This window comes from Microcebus murinus, chromosome 1 (assembly GCF_040939455.1).
Source record: "Microcebus murinus isolate Inina chromosome 1, M.murinus_Inina_mat1.0, whole genome shotgun sequence".
Lineage (NCBI taxonomy): Eukaryota > Metazoa > Chordata > Mammalia > Primates > Cheirogaleidae > Microcebus > Microcebus murinus.
Window position 1 is genome coordinate 134285305 of NC_134104.1, and position 11875 is coordinate 134297179.

The following is an 11875-nucleotide window of genomic DNA, read 5'->3' on the forward strand; positions in this document are numbered from 1 at the left end:
CAACCCCAACTTCAGGATATCCTGCATTTTGGGTCGTGGTCAATACACAACCTCCATGGATTGATTTGCAATTTTGCCTGCCAGAAATATATTCCTGTGTTTAAAAACCATGGCTTGTAATCCATCGAGGGAGTTCGGGTCTTAACCATTAGCTGCCCATTCTTCTTAAATGGTGCCATGCAATTAAAATGCCTTTTTCTCTGGCTGCAACTCTTGGCTTCACTGTCTGGCTTTGTTGCACTGAGTGTGTTGTCAAAACTGCAAGGGTTTTTTTTGTCTAGGTCTAGTTGCTCATTGACAAAGATCCAATTATTGAGACAATGAGATTGCCAAGGAATGTGAGACAGATACCTTGCTGAGGGAGTGGGAGGTGCTGCCTCAAATTCATCTCTCCAACTAACAGAGATCATGGGCTTTTAAAGGAGGGGACATGTGCTTTGAGGGCAGGATGTGGTGTAACTGACAATAGGCTACATGCATTGGGGCAGTTGTGGGGGATGGTGAATCTTGGTGTCAGGAAGTCAGCCTAGGAGTAGAATCTCAGCTCCTTTGTCTTGCAGAAAATCCACTATTTCTGGGAAAAATCTTAAAAGGTCAAGGAGTTACCGTATTTCCCCCAAAATAAGACAGGGCCTTATATTTATTTTTCCTCAAGAAGATACCGTAGGGCTTATTTTCAGGGGATGTGTTATTTATTCTTTTTCTGATGACACAAATCTAGATTGTTTTTATTATTTTTCTTTAAACAATTATCAAGACTGGAATCAAAGATAAATAGAAGGCACAACAATTTTGCTCTGTTTTTTTTGTTATTTGCATTTGGGAGATTTTTTTGTTTTTTGTTTTTTACAAATACAAATTAAACATGAAAAAACTCTACTTCAAAAAAATCTAACAGTTCAAGAAAAGCATATCAGTTGCAGTCTAGACATTTAAAACCTATCTCGCAATTTAAATTTTAATGGTAAAAACAGGTTTTAGAATTGTTTTGTGATCAAATATCAAAAGAAAAAACTCTATTAACACATTTTATTCAGTTTTTAACCATACCAGAGAGCATTAAAATTGTCAAATTTTCCAATGGCAATTTCTCCACACCAGAAGGTAGTCATGACTCTCAAAGAAGAAACAATTTGGGCTTTTCCTGCCTTCAAAATGTTTATCAAATCCCGTATTTCTTACAGGCTTTTGAAACACGTAGAAAATAAGTAAGAAATATTCCAATGAATGAAACATACCAAATGTCAGTAATGAGCGAGACATTCCTTTGGGGAAATGGCCGTTTAAAAAAAATAAAATCCAGTCAGTATATGCAAAGTAAGCAAGGAAATTCAGTCTTTTCTTCTTCTTTAAAAATCTGTTACTCCTGTTCAAGTCCTTTGCCCACTTTTTAATAGGGTTATTTGATTTTTTCTTGCTGATTTTCGTGAGTTCTAAGTATATTCTAGTTATCAGTCCCTTATCGGATGCATAGGATGCAAAAATTTTCTCCCATTCTGTAGGTTGTCTGTTTACTTTCATGACTATTTCTTTGGCTGTGCAGAAGCTTTGTAGTTTGATCATGTCCCATTTATTTATTTTTGTTGCCGCTGTGATTGCCTTTGGGGACTTCTTCATAAACTCTTTGCCCAGGCCGATGTCTAGGAGAGTGCTTCCAACTTTTTCCTCTAGAATTCTAATAGTTTCATACCTTAGGTTTAAGTCTGTTATCCAGCGTGAGTTGATTTTTGTGAGAGGTGAAAGGTGTGGGTCCTGTTTTAGCCTTCTACAGGTGGCTATCCAGTTTTCCCAGCACCATTTATTGAAAAGGGATTCTTTTCCCCAGCGTATGTTTTTGTCTGCTTTGTCAAAGATTAGATGGCTATATGAGGATGGTTTTACATTAGGATTCTCACATCTGTTCCACTGGTCAATATTCCTATTTTTGTGCCAATACCATATTGATTTAATTACTACAGCTTTGTAGTATAGTTTGATATCTGGCATATTAATGCCTCCCATTTTGTTTTTGTTGCCTAGAATTGCTTTTGATATTCGGGGTCTTCTTTGGTTCCATACGAAGCATAAAATTATTTTTTCTATATCTGTGAAGAATGCTGATGGGATTTTAATAGGTATTGCATTGAATCTGTAGATCAGTTTGGGTAGTATAGACATTTTGATGATGTTGAGTCTGCTGATCCACGAGCATGGTATGGATTTCCATCTGTTTACATCCTCTGCTATTTCCTTCCTCAGTGTTTCATAGTTCTCCCTGTAGAGGTCTTTTACATCCTTGGTTAAGTATATTCCTAGGTAATGGCCTTTATCAAAAAGTCTCCAAACAATAAATGCTGGCGTGGATGCGGAGAGAGAGGAACACTCCTACACTGCTGGTGGGACTGCAAACTAGTTCAACCTCTGTGGAAAGCAATATGGAGATACCTTAAAGTGATACAAGTGAATCTACCATTTGATCCAGCAATCCCATTGCTGGGCATCTACCCAAAAGATCCAATGACACTCTACAAAAAAGACACCTGCACTCGAATGTTTAGCAGCACAATTCATAATTGCAAGGCTGTGGAAACAGCCCAAGTGCCCATCAATCCAAGAATGAATTAATACAATGTGGTACATGTATACCATGGAGTACTATTCAGCTCTAAGAAACAACGGTGATATAGCACATCTTATATTTTCCTGGTTAGAGCTGGAACCCATACTATTAAGTGAAGTTTCTCAAGAATGGATAAACAAGCACCACATATACTCACCAGCAAATTGGTATTAACTGAACAGCACCTAAGTGGTCACATAGGTACTACAGTAATAGGGTATTGGGCAGGTGGGAGGGGGTGGGCATATACATATATAATGAGTGAGATGTGCACCATCTGGGGGATGGTCATGCTGGAGACTCAGACTTGTGGGGGGAGGGGGGAAATGGGCATTTATGGAAACCTTAAAATCTGAACCCCCATAATATGCTGAAATTAAGAAAAAAAGCCAAAACAAAAACAAAACAACAACAAAAAATCTGTTACTCCTAAAATATCATTCCACAAAAGTGGAAGTGAAGGACTAAAGGTCAGGAGAGGGAAGAGATGGGGAGGGAGCACACCTCATTAACACAAAATGAAAGTAAAATTGTACAAACTTAAGTACAGACTGGGATCATACTCCAAGATACCAAAGGCTGGCTGAAGAAATTCACCATTCTGCAGGATTTAGGGTGTGAACTGCTGTGTGAAGATCAGTGAAGAGCAATTCACTGCCTTGGAGCAATCCCCCTTCCCACTCCAAATCCTGGTTTCTGCACCATGCCTCCGCCGCCGGGAGGGTCTCTCATTCCACCACCCAGCCCACCTCGAAGGCCTCCAGGTCCCTGCAGGCAGTTATCTCCATGGTCCCCTTCCCTGGCAGCTCGAGTCTTCTTCTCTTCCACATTCAGACGGACCTCACTTCTGAACATGATGGGCCTGTTGCTAAGGACCTTCTGAGCAGGCTCAGAATCATCAAACACAACAAAACCAAAATTGGGTAACTTCTCACCGCTGTTAATGCGCAGCTCCACCACATTCCCATAGCTTTGAAAGAAATCTTTAAGCTCTGATTTGTCCACCTCATGAGGTAGGTTGCCAATGAAGAGTTGGTGACTGTCAGGGTGTCTCACAATTCTTCGGGGTATGACATCACCTTGCTCACCAGCCTCATGAATTGGTCTGGGGCCTCTCGGGGGCAGTGGGGAGGGGGGAATATTTATTAGTTGTTCTCGAACTCTTTGATCCCTCTGAGGTCTCCGTGGTGGAATCTGAGATTCAGGCTTAGACTCTGGGCGAGGCTGTGAATCTGGTACTTTAACAACATGAGGTGGTATCCCAGTAACTGGAACAGCTCCACTGGGTGGAAGGTTCTTACTGGTCACAGATGCCCAAGAAAAAGTCCTCAAGTCTTCCTGTACTGTTTGAGCTATGTCTGCAGGTACTGGAGAAGAACTCTTCTGAGTATCCTCAGGAGGAGTTTCTTCTAATACTGGCTCAGACTTTTCCTCTTGGATTTCAGATACAGGTTCTTGCTCTGGTTCTGGTTCAGGATAGGCTCTGGTTCAGCAACAGGCTCCTCTAAATGTTCTTCCATGTCATTACTGACAACAGTCTGATCATAGAAAGTTCCAGAATCATCAGGAACCACCTCAGGGGTCTGCTCTCTTTCTTCAGGTTCCTCTACTTATTCCTCAGATTCTTCCTGAGGCTCAGTGACAAAGCCACCAAAGACCTCATCTTGGTATCTGAAGATATCATTGTGAACATAGAACTTATTTGCAACAGAGCCCTCAGGAGCAAGGACAAATGTCTGCACGAATCTCCTCAAAGCCTGGTTGTTATTAGAAAGAAGCCCCATCACCTGGACTACCACACCATCATTCAGAGTGGCGTGAGCATCAACATGGCAAATCTTGGTGTGGCAGTTGGTGAAGTTTTGTGACATCATTTTCCTATGGATTTCCTATGTAGCATGTCTGGGACCTGGTTCAGCAGTGTATAATACTGTCTCACAAATTCCCGCTGAATCAGCAGAGGACTAGGCTTCTCCATCACCATTGCTTTGGTCAATTCAACCTGGAAAAAGAAAGTCAAATATGTCCAACCTGCGCAACAGAGCGGGAGAGGAACAAGCTTTGCTCCGCTGCATTGAGGATGGCAGAAATCCCGCACGCAACTGCGTCTGCACCTATTTTTTTTTAAGTATGGTACAACAATCTACATTTATTCAAATATAGTTAAGTTGTCTTCTTCTGGAACATCATCATAACTCTCCAAACCCCGAATTCTATCCTGAATTTCTTGTGACTCTATTTCCTTTAGAACCATTGGCCCCAATCTCTCATGTCCACAACAGAGCTCTCATGGGGCAGATGAGAAGGGTTGCTCATCTTCTTTACTGCTACGCCACGAAATGCATGGTTGTACAGATACGCTGCGTAGCCACACCCATCACTAGGTCGTATTTTTGGGGTAGGGCTTATCTTGCGCACATGCTTAGAAACCCTGCTAGGGCTTATTTTATGGGTAGGTCTTATTTTCAGGGAAACATGGTAGTTAAGGGAGAGGATTATTAAAAAAGAAATATAGGAGTTATTGAAATCTGTTCATGAAGCCAAACTGATCTCAGTTTGCTTTGGTAACAATTCCTTCATTTGGTGGTCAATGAATGAAAAATTGCCGAGAGAAAGTATGAAAGTTTTGATTATTACATAGAGTGATCTAAAAGAGAATTCAAGTGGCTTTCAGATCCTGAGGAACTCAGCCAAGTACTACTGATCCATTTTTGGATCCCTGTCTTCCTCATGCAGGTCCAAGAGTTGTGAGTGTATTTGTTAATGGACATTGCCCTGACCTCAGTGATCCAGTTACAGAACTGAATTAAATCACCACCTATCCAACCAAACTGGTCTCCACAGCACAACTTTCTGGCATTTAGCTGGTTATTTAAAAAATTTTTGTAAAACAAATTTACATCTATAAAGAAAATCTTCATTTGCAAGGGCATCTTCCTGTCTGTACTTAAACTACTAGAAACTTTTACATTTGGAAAGGCACTGACTTAAAAGTTTACATACCAAACTTTACCTTTGTTTAAGGTACGTTTCCTGTCTATCTTTCCTTAAGTGGGCATTTACCTAAGCCCTTCTTTGTCTTGGCAAATAATTATGTTTAGATCTGAGTTCTCTGTCTTTGAGATATAAATTTTCTACCTTGTTTCACCTAAAACTCATTGTTTTACAGGTGCACAGTTAGGATTGCCTAGCTAACAATTACTTAGAGCAATGAAACAAGTAATCAGAAGATTAATGGTCTGAATGGGTGAAAGAAAAACTATTTGGAAGCTGGCAAATGAAAAATCTTAATGAAAGCTGTAAGATCTGCTTCTTTTTATTTGTGTATCTGCATGTCTATATGTCTGTGTGTTTTATGTATATGTGATGTTTCTATGTGACCTTGTTGGCATAGGTAGGAAGGTAAGGCATGAGCAGAGGAAGTACAGTATGGGCAGTGTGAACAAATGGGATGCTGACTAAGAGAACATATTATAAAAACAACAAGATAAAGGTAACCACAAGCGTCGCAAGAAACATAACAGAAACGACACAAGGCACATTATAGGACAGTATGGTTTGCACCCTTCTACCCCCTGTAAAGGGGGAATGGCCTGAAAAGAGGTGAAAATGTTTTCTGTCTCTCTAAAACCTCCCCCACTCCTTTTAGGAATTAAAACCTACATCCCTGCCTCAGGCTAGTGGTCAGGAGGGGCAGGGAGATGGATAAAGGGAATCATCCAGGTGGAGGTCATGAGATTGTCTTAGCTGAAGATGGGATGAATCAGAATGATCAGATCTAGTTGAATAGCCATAGCTTGAAGCTGAAAACCTTCCCTTTAAAAGTTCTGCATTTTTGCTCAGGGGCAGGACAGGGGTACTTTAAGATGGAAGTCTGCCAACCTCCTTATTTGCCAGCAAATTAATAAACTTATCTTTCCTTCTCCTCAAACCTCTTGTCCTCATTCTTCTGATGCTGCCTCAGGGACAAGTGCTGAGGTTTTGGTAACACCCCCAGGTGGGCTTTGGGTGCCACAATACATCTGGGCCTAATGAAATAAGGTGAAAAACTCCCCCACCTATTGGCAGGTAGGAGACAACATCCCCTCTGCTCATGAAACAAGGGGAAAGAGACAACATCACGATGGATAGGCTGTCAGGGCGTTCCACCAACACCCACCTGTTTCGCTTATCCTGCTCCTAAATTGAGCAGCCACTAATACAGCTGGTGAGGTGATTTTGGGTCATACTTCTGATTGGTTGACTACTATATAAATGAAGTAACTTTTGGGACATACTTCTGATTGGCTGACTACCATGTAAATGAAGTAACTTTTGGGACATACTTCTGATTGGCTGACTACCATGTAAATGAAGTAACTTTTGGGACATACTTCTGATTGGCTGACTACCATGTAAATGAAGTAACTTTTGGGACATACTTCTGATTGGCTGACTACCATGTAAATGAAGTAACTTTTGGGACATACTTCTGATTGGCTGACTACCATGTAAATGAAGTAACTTTTGGGACATACTTCTGATTGGCTGACTACCATGTAAATGAAGTAACTTTTGGGACATACTTCTGATTGGCTGACTACCATGTAAATGAAGTAACTTTTGGGACATACTTCTGATTGGCTGACTACCATGTAAATGAAGTAACTTTTGGGACATACTTCTGATTGGCTGACTACTACGTAAATGAAGTAACTTTTGGGACATACTTCTGATTGGCTGACTACCATGTAAATGAAGTAACTTTTGGGACATACTTCTGATTGGCTGACTACTACGTAAATGAAGTAACTTTTGGGACATACTTCTGATTGGCTGACTACTACGTAAATGAAGTAACTTTTGGGACATACTTCTGATTGGCTGACTACTATGTAAATGAAGTAACTTTTGGGACATACTTCTGATTGGCTGACTACTATGTAAATGAAGTAACTTTTGGGACATACTTCTGATTGGTTGACTACTATGTAAATGAGGTGACTTTTGTGAAAACTTGCCATTGGCTAACTGTAACCCCCTAAAAGGTATAAAACTAAAAGAAAGCGAAAAAGGGGCACTCAGAGTTTGGCGGCAGGTATGCCTCTCTGAGCCCGCTGGTGAAATAAAGCTGACTCTCCAACTCTCCGTGTGCCACTCGAGTTTTTCTTGGGCCAAGAGCTGTTCACACCTGCTGGAACAAGGCTGGACAGAAGGAAAAGGGATGATACAGAAACCCCACAGAAACAGGGCCACTGTTCGTTTGAGTGTGTACCCACTTCTATCCTCTTAGGAGTGTACTATTGCTTACTAATAAACTTTTCTTGCTAATTTAAACTTCTGTGTCCCTTGCTTTCATTCTTTGATTGTGAGGAGACAGGAACCGAGGTGTTCACATCAATTGCTGGTTAACAATCTGAGATAATGTTTGGTGAATAAAGCTGGTTTGAAAATTACTGGTAAAATAAAATAGGAATGTCTTCAGAATTGTCAGTATTAAATATAATTCAGATATTTTTACCTGGATCTGGGTTGATGCTGTCTCTGCTACATGTTTAAATATCACAAAACTGCTTCTTCTGTAGTACTTTTGATGCTTTATTTGTCTGTAAGCTAAAGCTCTAAGGACTAGCTGCCAGGCTCCCCTGAAGCCTTACCCATATCTTACTGTGAGCTTATGTCTTTGGTTTTAAGCCTCTGGAATCTGGGGTCTGGTTATAGTAAGACCTGGGGGCATGTGTGTCTATAGCACCTGTACTATAAGCTGCCACCTTGACAGCACTATCCTCTCTCCTGGCCTCTATATCTAGTTTATAAATCCAGACCCAGACAGGCCCTTCCCTGCACAGCAGTCCTGGATGCCATGTGAGCGTTTCTCAGGATGGCTGGGAAGACATTGTAGGCGGGGTGCGGTGGGACCTGTGCCATAGTGTCAACATTCCTTTTAGTAATTTAAAATATTAAAGTCATGTTATATTAAATTAAGTAAGAGATAATCACAAATGTCTGAGTCATTTCTAAGCAAGTTAAAATACTGAAACACTAATTAAACATAAATGTAAGTTTATATGCTTTTGTTTCAGAGGTAAAGGTCTGAAAAAGGGCAATGAAATGTTTCATGGAGTTGTCTCTTTAAAACCCCTCTCTTTCTGGGAATTAAAACCTGCATTTTTTCCTGAGTCTGGTGATCAAAGGGGCAGAAAAAGGGTCTTTGTTGTTTGTTTTCTATTATCTTAAACTACAAGAGATGGCTCAATAGAATTGTCTGGACAAGGGTCACAAGATTGTCATCACTGGAAGTAAGGTCGACTGAAACCACCAATTATGGTTAAACAACAATAACCTGAAATCAAGACATGTGACCCAAGCCCAACTGCAGAAAAAAAAACCCTTTTAAAAGCCCCAGTTTTCTGCTTGAGGGCAGGTTGGTGGTCTTTGAGATGCTAGTCTGCCACCCTCTTCACTTGCAAATCTAAAAAGTTTGTGTCTTCAAAGAGGTTCATGGAAAAGACTACAAGTACTCTTAGATACAATAACTCTGAGATCATACAATTGGACTAGGTAATAATTTAAAAACTCCTATTGGAGGAAAATTGGATGCACAAAATTGCTAACCTAACATCGAGCAGAACAAGAACTAATTATATAAGACTGAACTGATGGAGGACTGAAATTACTTCTTTATTTTTGTTTGTTTGTAAAATTGCTGATTCTTTTTATGTATTGTTTTCTAGAGTTAAGAAAACATTTTTTTCTTTTAAGCTTTTATTTATAGATTATAGCAGTTGGGTAAAATATACCTTTTGAGCAAAATTGAAACATTTACCTTTTTCTCTACCTGATTCCTCCAGAATTTGGAAAATATTTGTGAATATTCTTATTTTATGGCAATACAGTTATTTGTGTAGGTTCAATAAGAATCTTGTTTCATTTGTAACAGGACACAGTTGGAGACACTGTTTATTTTACCAGTGCTTTGACTGAAATATCATATTGTCATACATAGCCACACTGCTTTGAGGGATTGTCATAGACTACAAAGCAAATAGACGTGAAACAAGACTGGCCTGGTACCTTGTCTGGTACCAGGTACCAGCTTTGTTACAAGGTTCCTAGCCCCTTGTGATAAGCAAAGAATGTTTCTTTCTTTCTTTTTTTTTTTTTTTTGGACAGGGCTAAAATGTACTGGTGTGGTGTCATCATAGCTCACTGCAACCTCAAACTCCTGGGCTCAAGTGATCCTACTGCCTCAGCCTTCTGAGTATCTGGGACTAGAGGTACGTGTCACTGTGCTTGGCTAATTTTTTTATATGATATTTTTTGTAGAAATTAGGGTCTCACTATGTTATTCAGGCTGGCCTTGGACTCCTGGCCTTAAGTGAGTCTCCCGCGTTGGCCTCTGGAAGTGTTAGAATTGTAGGCGTGAGCCGGGATGCCTGGCCTGGAATGTCACTTTTTGACTGTCTCAGGAACCTCAAGATATTTTGGGGATCTCAGAAAGAGAGGAATTCACCTTCTCATAGATATCACAGACACTGTCTTTGACTTTGCTCCTGAGCCTTCAGAAAGTTTTAAAGGTCTAATCCAAAATTCCTTATAAAAAAAATTCCAGCAAAGCCAGCTTAAAAAAAGCCTATATGGCCAATCGCTATTCTTGCTGTACTTTATGCAAATAATCAGGCCAAGTGTAATAAGACTAAAACTTATTTTGCAAATTAATTGGTCTTACTATGATTTATTCTTGCTAGAAATTGAGGACTGGAGAGAGAAAAATTATGTTTCAGAAGAAAACCTGTAGTATGCCTACTATTAGACTCTTGCTCATTTTTTTTTTTTTTTTTTAGATTTTACTATTTACCTGCAGTCTTGACTAAATCCTAAATTTTTAGTTCTTTCCAGTATCTGGCTGTGACTCTCCAGACTAACATTTCTAATTTTTCTTCCAATCTTCTGACTTTTTATAAAATAACTAGAAATTAAAACCATGAATTTCTTAAAGCCCTACAAACCGAAGCTGGGCGACTTGATATAAACTTCAGGAGAAATCAGTACAGTAACTTACCTATAAACAGCGTCTGTGGCTGTTAATGTATGTACTACTCAAAAAGTTCACTGAAACATCTGATTCAAACTACAATGAAGTACAATCTGTCAGATTGCCACATCTGCCCACTCTAGCTGAAGATGCTTCAGAGACCCTAAAAAAACTAGTTTATAGACTACTGTAGATATTAGTCTGTGTCTTTCTTTTCCATATAAATGCCTCTGACTAAAGATCTGCTTGCTTGTATCACATTAACGGATCAACACCTAAGTGGACATATAGGAGTAACATTTATGGGGTGTCGGGAGGGTGGGAGGGGGAGGGGTAGATACAACCACAACGAGTAAGATGTGCAACGTTTGGGGGATGGACATACTTGAAGCTCTTACTTGAGGGAGGAGGGGGCATGGGCAATATAAGTAACCTTAACACTTGTACCCCCATAATATGCTAAAATAAAAAAAATTAAAAAAAAAATAGAGGCCTAGCTTTGAGAGTCCATCTGCAATGCCAACTCCTAGAATGGGCACAACTGTTTAACAGAACTGACACATCCTCAGGACTAAGAGACTGATTCAGATGATAAAGGCTGCTTGTTCCAATCTGTGTTTGTTTGTTTGTTTTTTTTTTTTTTCTAAATTCCCCTTTGGCAATCTCGTATCTCACAACCTCTACCCTAAATCTCCTCACAACGACCAACTACTTAAATATGTGAAACTTTCTGAAAATAAAGTTTCAAATGGGGGACCAAAGAAAACCAAAAATATTTGATCTCAAAATATACTTCTTTGACATATTTCAAGATGGCTATTCAGAGGGCCTGCAGACAGGAATAGCCCTGAAAAGCTGCCTTTTGTGAAGAAGATGCGCATCTCTAGAGAAAAAAATCTACATTGGTGAAATAAAGATCCAGGCTTTCTGTGAGACTTCTCCTTTGTACAGATCTAGGAGAGTAATTCAAGCACAGGCTACCATTTATTCTTTCTCAGAGTAGCTACCGGTGAGGCTTCACCTGCATCACAAGAGAGAAAGAAAGGCAAGTGCCCTGTGCTTTTCTTTCTGTCTTCCTTCCATAACCTGTCTTGCCATGCTGCAAGGCCCTATTCCTTCTGTAAGCTCAGGATGGTATAAAAGCATCAGCCATCTGGCCCTTTGATTTGTTGCCGAATGGGGGTCTGGCTGCCTGCCACCTGACAGCCAGACGTGAGAGGCGAGTGTTGGTGAAGGCAAGGTGGTTTATTCACGTGCCAGCA

The 11875-nt window shown here is 40.1% G+C and overlaps 1 pseudogene; it reads right to left on the bottom strand.

Annotated features, from left to right (window-relative positions):
- Nucleotides 1-3250: 3250 nt before the first annotated feature.
- On the bottom strand, nucleotides 3251-4666 carry LOC105883255 (ras GTPase-activating protein-binding protein 1 pseudogene; annotated as a pseudogene).
- Nucleotides 4667-11875: the final 7209 nt, after the last annotated feature.